We start from the raw sequence: 13,991 nt of genomic DNA, 5'->3' as shown, positions 1-13,991 counted from the left end.
ATGTGAACAGCTAGTCATGTGGGGCCTGGAGATCTCCCTGGATTACAATTGATCTGCAGGCTACAGAGAAAATGGCAATAGGGAAGGGTGGACTCTATGGCATGATGTCACAATTGAGCTCCCTCACTTCAAAATCAACTCTCCCTTCTGTATCTAAATCCTTGGGGCCTTTACAAACTGGAATTGGCACCCCAATTCCATATGCTGTTGTAGCTGGGTGTGGAGGAAGAGGCACAGAGGGACTTTTTTGCCTAGAGCAGCTCTTTACCATTGAGTAACCCCCTGAAAAATTCTTCAGGCTTTGGGTAACCTCAGCAGTGACGCTGGCAGGCCATGCCTCCCTGCCACGCCCCTTGGAAATGACATGTCACTTTTTTCCTTTTATATTCCCTCTCTCTATAGTTGATTTGCCGTTATAATTTATTACGTCCTGGATGAGGAGGGGTGGGACAGAGTTCTAGTTTAACGGACATCAGATGTTCTGGTGGCCAGAACATGGAAATCCAGACCATGGCAGCAGGCGTGAGCTAGGTCCCTGTTCATGCTCACCCAAGCCCCAAAGTGGTCTGGTCACCTGCTCTGCCCATCACAGGGACAAAATTCCAGGCCAGGTCCCCTCCCCACGCCCTCCAGACCCAAAATTAGCCATTTGAGGAGGGGGCAGGTTGATTTGCTCAAATGAGGAGAAAACTTTAAAATCTTTAAAAAACATATTTAAAAGCTGCATCCTCCAGCCCTCCTGGCCTAGAGCCCTGTGGTGGTTCTCTCTGTTTCCCTGAGCAGGAATGATGGAAGACGTAGTGACAAGGTGAGGCCCGGATTAAGGATCCAAGCCTAGCCTTCTGAAAAATCCCTCCAGTAAATCTACTTGCAGAGAAAGGTCTGCCAAGCATCTGTAAAGAACCAGACCTACTACTAGCTAATGCTAGTCATGATACTTGTGAGCCGGGATACTGAACATTTTGATGGTACCGCCTGGGGAGGAATCTTAGTGGGCGTAATGCTGTCCACCCTGTGAAGCTGCCGTTTTCAGTGTGGCCTTGAGTAACTGCTCTCCAGGCCCTACCAAATATGGAAGCAGAGCACATGACTTGCTGTTCACATAAGTACATGAATCATTGGTTGCTTCTCCCCCCTCCTCCCCCTTAGTTCCTTACATTTAAGTCCCACACACATTCATTTTCCTCAGGAGAACGGATCTCTATCATCTGGAGATCAGTTATAATTCTGGGAGAGCTCCAAAATCAAGCTGGAGGTTAATATCCCTACCCGCTGCACTGACTTTTTGCAAAAGCCCACACAGTATCCTTTGGCATGCAGGCACCGTTGTCAACTGGCCTGATAATAAATGTCCTGTCCCTTCTACAGAGGCTTCTGTTTGCTGGGCAGTGTAATTTATCTCCATGCCATTAAAAGCTCCAGTTGCCCATTTTGACACAATGCACAATAAAGGAGCAGGACAGTTTCTTCCAGGCCAGTTGGCAACTCTGGTACTGAGAGACTACTAGCTCATCTCTGGACCAGTTTCTGACTGTTGGGTTAATGACTTCATACAGCAATGTTTATGTCGCCCACACATGGGTTTGGAAGTTGGGGATTGTTTGCAGTGGCATTGTGGGGATTCAGCTCTCTGTGGGGCTGAATGCCATAGGACATTCCAAGCCAGATTTTAACAACCTTACTCAGGCAGGATCAAAAGGTTACTCATTGCATATGGTATGGATGAGTAAAGAAACCTTAACTATGATGCTCAGGTAGCATTTCTGATTTTCATTCTTCTGCAAATAGCAATTAGATGCCTCTTGCCCAGAGGGAAAAAACAAAACACAAAAAACACAACCAAACTCACTTGGTAGCAAAATTCTTCCAGTTCTCCTCCATATGCAAGTTCTATTATTAGATACTTCATTGTTGCTATGAATTGTGCAGCAAAACCATCCTTTCATGCCATTCACATTATTTTACAATGACATGCCCAGGTTTGTGTGTTTCCTATGATTTTCTATCGGTCATAGAATTTGTTGTTGAGTTTAGCACCCTGAAAATGTCAAGTTTTCATTGAGAAATCAACCATCCAAGTTTCTAGCCGTCTGTGAATGCAAAGGTAAGCTTGCAAGTATGTCACCGATACTGGATGAAATCCTTGCAGTGGGGATTGGGGGAAGTCTCCCTTTGTGCCTGTAAGTCCTTCCCAGGTAAACATGTACAAAATTGCAGAGGGTCTGTAGTGATTATGGGATAGAGCTTCAATATCTTGTCTCCTTCTCAGATTGTAAAATAAAGAATTCAATAGACTAACAAGTTCAGTTTGCACAAAGAACTTTCTAGAGAGCTTGTAGAACCTTTGCCCATCATCTTTTGGACCACTTGGAGGACTGGAGAGGTGCCAAAAGATTGGAGGAGAGTGAATATTATCCCAATCTTCAAAAAAGGAAGAGGGATGACCTGGGAAACAACAAGCCAGTGAGTCTGACTTCAGTTGCAGGGAAGATAATGGAGCAGATTTTTAAGGAGGTGATCTGCAAACATCTGAAGGACAATTTGGTGATCTGGGGAAGTCAGCACGGATTTGTCTCCAACACATCCTGAAAGACCAATGTGGTTTCCTTCTTTAACCAAGTGATGAACTTACAAGATCATAGAAACTCACTTGATGCTTTTTTACTGAACTTCAGTAAGGCTTTTGACAAGGTTCCCCATTATTCATTAATGTATTAATTCATTAATTCATATACCACCACTCATGGCAATTGGGAATGTTCAACCTGGAGAAGAGGAGGTTGGGAGGGGATATGATTGCTCTCTTTAGATATATGAAAGGTTGTCACTTAGAGGAGGACAGGGGAAGGTTCCTGTTGGCAGCAGAGGAGAGGACCTGCAGTAATGGCTTTAATGTATGTGTAGAACAGTACCAGTGGTATATCAGGAAAAATAATTCACTGAGTAATTCAGCAGTAGAATAGGCTACCTAAGAAGGTGGTGAGCTCTTCCTCACTGGTGGTCTTTAACCAGATGCTGGACAGATACTTATCATGGATGCTTTAGGCTGATCCTACATTGAGCAGCGGGTAGATGGCCTGTGTGGCTCCTTTCAACTCTGTGATTCAATGATACTATGAACGTATATCAACTGCAGAATTTTTATTTCAATACTGATCCCCCAGGTTTTCTCCCTCACGGGTGCCTGAAGTAGCTTATAACACCTTTCTCCTGTCTTCCATTTTATCCTCACAACCACAACCCTGTGAGGTAGTTTTTCCAAAAGAAAGTGAATGGTCCAGTGAATGGTCCAGTCCTCGGCAACAAACTTGGCTGCAGAAAAATTTGTAAGCGCTTCTGGCACATTTTCCATCTGACCATTCTTTCTTGCTTTGGAAACCCACAGCAGCACACCTCTCTCCCGAGAGCTTTTCTGTCACATAGAATCACAGAATCATAAGAGTTGGAAGGGGCCATCTAGTCCAACCCCCTGCTCAACGCAGGATCAGCCCAAAGCATCCTAAAGCATCCAAGAAAAGTGTGTATCCAACCTTTGTTTGAAGACTGCCAGTGAGGGGGAGATCACCACCTCCTTAGGCAGCCTATTCCACTGCTGAACTACTCTGACTGTGAAAAACTTTTTCCTGATATCTAGCCTATATCGTTGTAGTTTAAACCCATTACTGCGCGTCCTTTCCTCTGCAGCCAACGGAAACAGCATCCTGCCCTCCTCTAAGTGACAACCTTTCAAATACTTAAAGAGGGCTATCATGTCCCCTCTCAACCTCCTTTTCTCCAGGCTAAACATTCCCAAGTCACTCAACCTATCTTCATAAGGCTTGGTCCCTTGGTTACAGCCGATCATGGAAAAGGGAACACTGTTGTTCCCTTCAAAAGGCCCAAAGCATTCTGGGACAGAAGCAGCTCTCTCTGACAAACCGCTGAGACATTCCCATGAGCCTTTTCAGGTGTGGGAACCACTGCCATGAATAAACCTATGACATCACACAGGAACACCATGGGGAGTTCTGCCACAGGATGCACAAGGCACTTGAAAGCTTTTTCCAATGAGGAAAACCCCTTTGCTCACCCTTAATTATACCCTTGTCGCAAGGCCATTTCTAGGCTGTCCATATATGGGAATGCGTGTAGCGTGAGCCACTGATGGCTGTTGATACGGAAAGACTGGCTCAACGTGCACTCAAGGGCTATTTAAAAAAAGAGAAGAAGTTGAGGAAGAGGATGGCTGAATGCATGTTAGCATTCTGTCTGGCTGCTAATGAATTTAGTTAGCATTCATTAAGAGTGTGGCACTTACATGACTCACCCCACAGCCTTGTGCAGTGAGCTGCTACTTCAAGCAGGGCTCTAATTGCACACTAGAGCCCAGAGATGCTTGAAAGTAATCAAAGGTTCCAAACTCCACCGCCTTGTTTGCTTTTAAGGGAAGAAAAGATGGGTGGGTCTTGCCTGCCTTCTGACTCCTCCTCACATTAAAAACAGCCAAATGTAGGCCATGCTCTAAACAGCCTTTGGAATGCACTGAAGCCACTTGCTTGGGCTTTGAAGGCAAGGTGACACTGTCCCAGCTGAAACTCCCTTTTGATAGTGGTCAAGATAAGAAGGATAAACATGTCCTGGTGGCAGGAAAGGGGCAAGGATCAGTGCCTGGGCTGGGATGTGAGACACAGGGATCCTACGGGGGTGACCGCTAGGTGTACATTCTCTGCCAGCCATTTCCAAAGGCCACTCTTCTGATTAAGCAGCAAGAGACCGGCCAGAAAGGAAGGCTTGGCTTTGCCAGGCTGAAAAAGTCTGTATCATACAGAGTCCAGGACTGTTGTACATCTGACTTGAGGAACAAAACTGCCGACATGGAGCTGCCTCAACTTGTTTCATTCCTGTAGGCCACCAGGATCAGTCTTATCCATGCTAACTGCAGTGGCTCTCCAGGGTTTCAAGATATAGATCTTTCCCATCACCTGGAACGGGATCCTTTTGAACTAGAGATGTTGGGGATGGGAAATGTGAGATGCTCTGTCCCAGAGCCATAGTTCTACCCCTGGAGCATGGATGTTGTGTTAGGCAGAAATTGTGAGCTTTTCATTGTGAGCGAGTCTCAGCCTTGGGGGAAGGGTGAAATGTAAACTGCAAGAAATAAGGGCACAATTTGGTACCCCCAGGATTCCTGCACCTGCATCTCTCCCCTCCACAGAATGGTGCTTGGTGAGGTTGGAGGATCTATGGCAGGGGTAGTCAAACTGCGGCCCTCCAGATGTCCATGGACTGCTGTTCCCATGAGCCCCTGCCACATGGGAATTGTAGTCCATGGACATCTGGAGGGCCGCAGTTTGATTACCCCTGATCTATGGGCTGAGGCTTCTAGGTGCCAGAGAAGTGTGAGGGAATTAAGCAATCCTAAAAGATGTTATAAAATGGATATAATGCCATTTTGGAAGACTAGCTTGTTTCTAAAAGCCAGAAACTTGCGTTTCTATCCACTCGTAAAGATGAGCTTGGGCAGCCTCTTTCTGTTCCTGCAAGACAGAAGGAAAGGTCCAGCCTTGGCTTTCTTACCTGAATATTTAAGGAGGAGTTGCCTGCAGGAAAAGTTTGTGAATGTTGGCTGAGCCCCTAGAGCAGGGGTAGTCAAACTGCGGCCCTCCAGATGTCCATGGACTACAATTCCCAGGAGCCCCCTGCCAGCAAATGCTGGCAGGGGGCTCCTGGGAATTGTAGTCCATGGACATCTGGAGGGCCGCAGTTTGACTACCCCTGCCCTAGAGAGCTAGTTGGCTGCACTCAAGATCAAGCACAGAGAAGCAGCCCCTTTTGAGCATGCCTGAGATACCGGAATTCTATCCTGGACAACCCCCTCCCCCACTATGACTTACTGCTGGCAAAGCTCCAGTCAGTCAACTGATGAGCCCATTCTCTCTTGTGACAAAGAGCATTTGAAAATGGCCCAAACCAGACCCTGCTGGCTGAGGCAGCAGCTTTTGCAAACCATCCCCAAAAAGATTGAGGCTCTACTCCCTTCTCCGTGCAAACCCACCTGACTGCATGAAACATGTGATCGGTCACTGGTTCACATCCCCCCCCAAAGCAGGAAAATGTACCTGTTCTCCTTTCCTTTTTATATTGGATATATAAACCCCTCTCCCTTCTGGTTCACCTCTCCCTATCTTTCTACCACATCTTATCAGGGACCCAGAGTTTGTCACTCAGTACAGGTGCTAATGCTTTACCACATTCCAGCCCCCACAGATTTTAATTAGTTCAGCAATACTTCAAACACCATCACCATATCATCATCATTCATTATCTGTCTACTAATACCAAGTCAGCTAAATCTGAGCTTACTGAAATCCAGGGACTGAAGCTGTGAATGGGCAAGACAGATCTTTCTGCAAACTTGAAAAAGACCCCAGGTTTGGAGGAAAATGTGATATCTAATTATTTAAAGAAATGAACAATTGGTAGTGCTTTAAAAACCTGAAAATGATAGCTGGAGAGCATGTCGCTTTAAGCAATGGATTCCATCAGGGACTGTTGCTAGGCAACCATGGCATTCCAGGTTTGGTCCTGTCAGTAAAAGGCAGGGGGAGGCAGCAGGGCACTTCCCAGACCTATTTTGGCCTTTGATGGAGGACTCGATAAACCCAGACCGGACTAGGCTTGCCAGCTCCAGGCTGGGAAATTCTTGGGGATTTTGTGGTAGACTCCAAATAGGACAAGGTTTGAGGAGGGGAAAGACCTCAGATGGATATTATACCACAGAGTTCATCCTTCTAAGCCATTTTGGAAGACTAGCCATTTTATTCAGGGGGCAGATCTTTGTTGTCTATAATTCTAGGAGATCTCCAGGTCTCACCTGGAGGTTGACAGCCACCTGCCTAGCAGAAATGTTTGAGTTAATACCACTTAATTTGCATGACTTAAATAGGCCAGGCTACTTGCTACTCCAACAGCAGCCACTCTATTAAAACCAGCATAGTGTGGTTCAGAATAGGACCTGGGAGACCCAGGTTCGAATCCCTATCTTGCTGTGGAAACTCACTGGGAGACTTTGGGCTAGTCACATATTTTCAGACTAACCTACTTCACAGGGCTGTTGTGAGGATAAAAAAGAAGAAAATAATATAAGCCACTTTGGTTCCCATTGTGGAGAAAGGTGGGGTATAAATGAAGTAAAAAGAATAATGAATATAGCTGAAAATGTGAGGCAGATAAAAGGTAAGTTGGTGAATGGCTGAGAAAGAGAGGAGAAAGGTGAGAGAATATGGGGATTGTCAGGAGGGCAGAAAGAGGAAACATTGCAAGTGGGAAAGTGACGTCCCCCCACCAAGGTGTTTCCCAGTTGCTGGAATCACCCAACTGGGCCACATTTCTCCTAAGCAGAGACTGCTGGGGAGAGGAAAGGAAGCTGAAGGGAGAGGGGCAGAAAAATGTTGCTGGGCAGGTAGGAGACAAGGAAGCAGGGAAATGTGAGAGACTCTACAGCTTTCAGGAAAGGGGAAGAAATAGTGTGGGAATGGAAAATGAGATGCCTCCAGCAAATCCTTGTGAGTTTACACTTTTATATTTTAATTCTCAGCCAGGGCAGATCTGAGGATACTTAAATCTGAAGACGAGCCATAAATGGACAAGACAGATCTTTCTACAAACCTGAAAAAATGCCCCAGATTTGCAGAAAAATCTGAAATTTCAAAAAACCCCAAACACCATGGAGAGAACCCCAAAAGATAAAGCAGCATCTGTAGCTTTAAGAACTGGATGCCCTAAGGGGCCCTTGCTAGGTAACTTCAATGTTGTTGTCAGCATTTCAGGTTTGGTTTCCGTCAGCAAATGGAGAGGGAGGGGACAGGTTTCTTCCCCAGGTGTTTTGGTCTTTGAGAGAGGAATCATTGGGACCAGGCCCAGCAACCAGCCGTGAATTGCTACCACCCAACTTGCATGATTTACCTAGGCCTGGCTGCTTGCTACTGTTCAACTTAACCTACCTCTCAGGGTTGTTGTGAGGATAAAAAGGAGGAGACTGATGTAACCCCTTTGTTTGTGGGAAAATGTATAAATGAAATAATAAATACAGCTGAAGATGGGAGGCAGATCTAAGATAGGTTAGTGAATGGCTGGAAAGGACAGAATGAGGCAGGGAAAGGGGATTGTCAGGAGTAAGGGAAGGGGAAATAGTGGTGGGAAGGGATACAGGGGAAATGAGGCATCTGTCACAAGTCTTTGTAGGTTCCCTCCCATAGAAATAGGACTGGTCCAGCAGCCACCACCACACAACCAAGGCTGGGGTCAGGGTACAAAGGACAACTGAAGGCTGAAATGAGAGGAAGATAAAGGTAGGTTGGCTGTTCGGTGGGAAGGAGAAAAGGAAGCAGGAAAAAGCGAGAGCCAATAGGGCAGGCTTTCTCAGCCAGGGTATCTTGACAGCCCTGGAAGTTTCCCAAATGGGTGGGAGTTAATTCATTTTAATGTATTTTTAAAATGTGTTAAACATTTAATGGGTGATATGACCGTATATGGTCACAGCAACTCACCCACCCCTCCCAAAATGGCCAATGCTGGGCCTGGAGGGGGTGGGAAGGAGAAGGTCCCCAGGTGGGCATGTACACGGTTGTCCTTCCCAACCATATTCTGTACCATATTCTGCTTCAGGGGTTTCTCAATGGTAAAAACATGGCGGCTTTCAGGGAAAGAGAAAATAAGTCAGGAAGTAAACATGAGATATCCCCTGCAAGTTTATTGATTATGCATTGCTCTGCACTAGACCTATTTTATGTTGATCATGTGAACACATGAAGCTGCTTTAGCTTAAATCAGACCTTTGGGTCTGTCTATCAACATCAGTCTTACTCAGACTAGCAGCAGTTCTAATGGGGGGATCTTAGGCATGCAAAGCAGGGGTTGTACCCACTGAGCCACAGCCCCTTCTCTATCCACAATAGGCAGTAATATGCACTGGTTACGCTCGTGTCTGGATATTATTTTAATATCTGTGTAACATAATCTTTTATCGTCTGCAGATTTGAGGACACATGGGTTTAACGGATGAAGGCACTCAATGGTGAAGGCAGCTCTGACTCCCGAAAGCTCATACTGGAATAAATATTGTTAGTCTTTAAAGTGCCACTGGCATTTTTTGCTGCTGCAAACCAAGCCAGGCATCTGTAATCTTGAATCATCTCTACTAGAGCCACATGTGAGGCAAATGACATTACTGGGTAATGACAGCAGTTGATCTCAGAACATTCAAGATTTGACAAAATGCTCTGTGACAAGTCCTTTTACTGATCTTCCACGACGCCAACCCTGGCTTTGCCATTGTGTTAGCTGAGACTAAGGAAAAGGGCAAGAGGTTGCATTTCATGTCATGACAAGCTCCGTGTCTGGTTTCTCCACCAGAGAAGTGTTTCCTCAGAGGGTTCCTCCCATTTCTGATGCAAGTTGCCCCAGGAAGCAGTCCAAGGATAGTAGTGGGGATTTATGAGAAGCTCTACTAGGATTTGAGAGACCCACGTTTAAATCCTTGTTTCGCCCTGGAAGCTTGCTGGGTGGCTTTGGGCCACTCGCTCCCTCTCTCAGCCTAGCCTTCTCACAGGTTTACTGTGAGGAGAAAATGGAGTATAGGAGAATGGTGTAAGCTGCTCTGGCTCACCATTGGGCAGACTGACAGGGTATAAATCAGGGGTGGGAAAACTGTGGCCCTCCAGATGTCCATGGTCTACAATTCCCATGAGTCCCTGCCAGCATCTGGAGGGCCACAGTTTGCCCACCCTTGGTATAAATAAAGAAAAATAAGATAAATACTACCTAAGCAAAGATCTTGTGGCTGTAAATACTCCCTCCCCTTAAAAATCTACACCATCCTGTTATGTACAGAATGTGGATTTTGGTATATTGTGGCAAAGACTGAATTCTGTCTGGATGTCCTGTCTCTGTCCTACTCTCCAGCGGTTGTGTGAAAAGGCTTTGGGGCTATATAAAACTTTCAGGAACTGGGATGAAGAGTTTGGATTTGTTTAAAGCACAGAGGAGCACAATATCCTGAAAGTGGGGAAACGACTAGATTTTCTGCAAAAAGCACTTGTGTTCTTGTGAACTCGGAGTAACAATTTGGGATGAATAGCCCCACCTACCAGTCTAGGCGAATATTTTCATATGGGAGTATCCCTACCTCCAAAATATCAAACACTCCAAAGCCCTGCAAAGAAAGTATCCAGGATACTTATGGTAATAAGGTGAACAAAAAATATTTCAGCAAATGCAATGTTAGTAATACACCTAATGATAGATATATTTTTTTAATCTGTTTGTCAAATGGAGGGATTTGGTTGGGAAAATGATGTCTATTTTGAAAATGGCACCTCAAAATGTTTGCTGGCTTGCTTGTGTTTTGGAAATTCTCTCCGTTTAGTATTCTGACAGCAGATACACTGTGGCCTTAAAAATGTACTGGTGGGTGATATAGAAGAGCTCCATCAGGCGTTGGTCTCTGGGCGTGGGCCCATGTGCCAGTGTTGTGCCTAATCAGCACTGTGCTCCACTTGCTCCACCCTTGTCTGCCTGAGAGATGGGCATGGCAGTGAGGGCTGCCAGGGGTGGTGTCAGCTCACACTCCACCCACAAGGCATTGTTGCTGCCTAAAGAGGTTAGATTCATTTCGCAAACCATCCTCCTACATGAGACCTATTGGAATTGATAGTGGAAACCCAGCCGAAAACTTGGCATCACAATCAGCACAGAGTGTCCTTTGATACTTTCCGTCTTCGTTCTCTGTGGGATTGTTTATTTAAAATTGTTTTAACTTGGCTATGCCTGCATCTCTCCTCTCCACAGAATGGTGGCCAGCAAGGCTGGAGGATCTGTAGGCGAGAGAAGCAGAAAGGAGTGAGACTATTCTAAAGATATTATAAAATACCTATTTATTGATTAGACATGGGGTGGGATTTTTGTTTGAGAAAGGAAAAATAAAAATTGGAAATGCAATTTCTGGGTTATATGGAAATATTGACTTTATGTCACGGAAAATTGACCCCCAGAGTGGCTCCTTAGAAGAGAAAATCAAGTTATTATCTAGTTGGGGTGCTAGAATGACAAGCGCATGACAGGAATGAAGGCACAGATTATTGTGGGACTAAAGGACTTGACAGAAAGTGAAATGATAGAGGGAACAAGTTGCCAGGAATCCAAGTGCAAACTATGTGCAGCTTTGCAAAAAACATCCACACAAGATGTTCTTTATATATGTATTGATTATTGAGAGATATTGTGTAGAACCATAGAGTTGGAACGGTCCATAAAGATCATCGAGTCCTACCCCCTGCTCAACGGAGGATCAGCCTAAAGCATCCAGGATAAGTACCGTATTTGCCGGTGTATAAGACGACTGGACGTATAAGACGACCCCCCAATATTTCCACTCAAAATACAGTACTATGGGCCCATATGGGCAGCTACGTCTATCCCAACTGAAGTGCACCCGGCGTATAGGATGATCCCCCCACTTGGAGGCATGTTTTTCAGGGGGAAAAAGTAGTCTTATATGCCAGCAAATACTATCTGTTCAGCCACTGTTTATAGAGGCAGTGAGAGGAAACTCACCATCTCCTTAGGCAGCCCATTTGACTGTGAAATTTCTCCGCCTGATATCTAGCCAATATTGTCCTGCATGTAGCTTAAATTCGTTACTGTGGATCCTCTCCTTTTCTGCCAGCAGGAACTGCTCCCCGCCCTCCACTGACAACCTTTCAAGTAAAGACACCAATCATGTGCCTCTTCCTAATAAAAGACTCCCAACAAGCACAGTGTTTGGTTTGTGGAAACTTTATAGAAACTCATTAGATACTCACAATGTTAAGCTATATAATTTCCATGATGCAAACAGATTTTCTTATATTTGAATCTTTGTTGATTTCCGGCTCTGAATTTCGACATTGTTTGGTTCTAATGGGAAAAAAGTTGCAGACCCAAGCTCTACGCCTTAGGCAGCTTTTCTCAACCTTTTGACCATGGAGGCACACTTGCATTTCCCCCCCCCCCCCCATGTTTTGAGGCATATAGGAAGTTATATCTGCTATATCAGACAAGGCAAGCTATCAGTTTCTTCTGGAAGCCCCTGCATGCTAAAAAAAAGAAGAAAAAAAAAGCTAGCTAGAGCTCAGACACTCTGTTCATCCTTCTCTCACACCACTGTTGGTTTACTGAGTTTTTCTGACCAAGCTCAAAAGCTACACAGTTGTACCTGACTATGGGTGTAAATGTTTAAGAATGACTCTTTCCCTTGGTCACAGAGAATAATTATCAGAATAATTCCATCTTGGTCAGGTTATGATGAATGAACATCGCAATGTTATCTGTTTGACAACTAAGAAAAGCCATTTGGGCCAAAATGTGTCTGACCAGGGTCACTATTTTTCAACAGGGTTTCTTGACAGCCCTGGAAAGTTCTTTATACAGATATAAAATTTGTTAAACATTTATTTGTGATATGACAATATATGATCATGTTGACCCCCTCCCCAAACAAAAAGCCAATGATGGGCCTGAAGAGGGAGGGACCTGGTGGGGCTCCAGGTGGGCATGTACATAACTATGCTTCCCAAACCATATTCTGCACAATCGTGCCACTTCTGGGGTTTCTTGAAGCATGAATGTTTCAGGGGTTTCTCAACAGCAAAAATGTTGAAAAAGGCTGCTTTAGATACTTAATACTATCCTTGAAACCAATGGGCTGGATCCCACAAATTTCTGCATGCTCCAGGGCAGGGGTAGTCAACCTGTGGTCCTCCAGATGTTCATGGACTACAATTCCCATGAGCCCCTGCCAGCGTTTGCTCCAGAGTCTTTACCCAAACAGAAACACAAAAAATTACAACATGTAAGTGACTGAATTAATAGTACAAGGTGTTTGTATTGGTACAATTTCAAAACCAAATTATGCAAACTGTCTATTGTACTCCAGATGCACTCTCTTATTGCATCGATTATTATACTTGGTGTACTATGGCTTGCACAAGTGAAACTGTGCTAAATACACTTTCCGTTCATGCAGCGCTGGATCCAGCCCATTGGGCTGATGTGTCTTCTGTGCTGGATTGTTGTTTTAAAGAGGGCAGTGGTTGGGAGGCTGATGGTTGCAGCCTCTGTGTTTCCATAGCACCTTCTGCTAGAATTCTGTATCTGACCACTTTGCTCACTTTCAGCAAGGGAATGTTGCAGCCGCCGGAATAGGCTGGAGCTGACACTTGGAACATTCAAAATGGAATTCACACCAAACCTGTCTGACTCAATTCTCCCCATACCCTATAATCTTTCCCATAAGCATTCACAGTCCAATTTCTGAAGAAGTCTTAGGCAGATTGTAAGTGGGTGAACAGAAAGGATTGTGTAGGTGTTTGGCTCTTGTGGCCATTTCCTGCATTCTGCAGGGGGTGGGACTAGATGACCCTGGAGGTCCCTTCCAACTCTATGATTCTAAGTGAGTTGTGACTCATGAAATCCCATACGGAAATACATGTTGTTTTGACCTTCATTTTATATTTGCCACAACAGACTGACACAACCACCTCTCCCTTCTCCCCACTGCTGACAGGCCTAAGAGAACTCTCTTCTCAGCAGCCCATTATGCCAGTTGCTCAGCAGGGAAGTGAGATCAAGGCCAGTCTGCAGAAGTCTCTACCATGTAAAATCAGCAGCAGGCCCAACCATATGCTAAGAAGCCCCAAAGGCAAGCCCCAAAGGTGCAATTTGATGTCACATGTAAAATTCCTGACACGTTTCAAATGTTTCCTCAGGGGAATTAAAAAAAAAACAAAACCAAAAAACGTCTTCTGGGAAATCGGAGGAGTGGCAGCTTCCGTTTTACCAGAAGGAAAAGTTACATACGTCTGTTTAAAAAAATTCCCCTGAGGAAGCATTTTGAGAAGTGTTGTAGTAGACTTTTAATTACACCTGTGGGGCTTCTGTTTGGCTTCTTTTGTGGTGTTCTGTGCATCCTTCTG

General features: G+C 45.0%; 1 long non-coding RNA gene across 2 annotated transcripts in view; it reads left to right on the top strand.

Moving 5' to 3' along the window:
• Positions 1-12,018, top strand: part of LOC143837638 (uncharacterized) — a 31,370-nt gene extending 19,352 nt beyond the window's left edge. For both annotated transcript variants that reach the window (XR_013231034.1, XR_013231035.1), the window contains one exon: positions 9,015-12,018. This is a non-coding gene — a long non-coding RNA (uncharacterized LOC143837638). The remainder of the gene's footprint in view (positions 1-9,014) is intronic.
• The last annotated feature ends 1,973 nt before the right edge of the window (positions 12,019-13,991 follow it).

The sequence above is a fragment of the Paroedura picta genome, chromosome 5 (assembly GCF_049243985.1).
Source record: "Paroedura picta isolate Pp20150507F chromosome 5, Ppicta_v3.0, whole genome shotgun sequence".
Classification (NCBI taxonomy): Eukaryota; Metazoa; Chordata; class Lepidosauria; order Squamata; family Gekkonidae; genus Paroedura; species Paroedura picta.
Note: the sequence above shows the minus strand (reverse complement) of the source record. Positions and strands in the feature narration are given on the sequence as shown.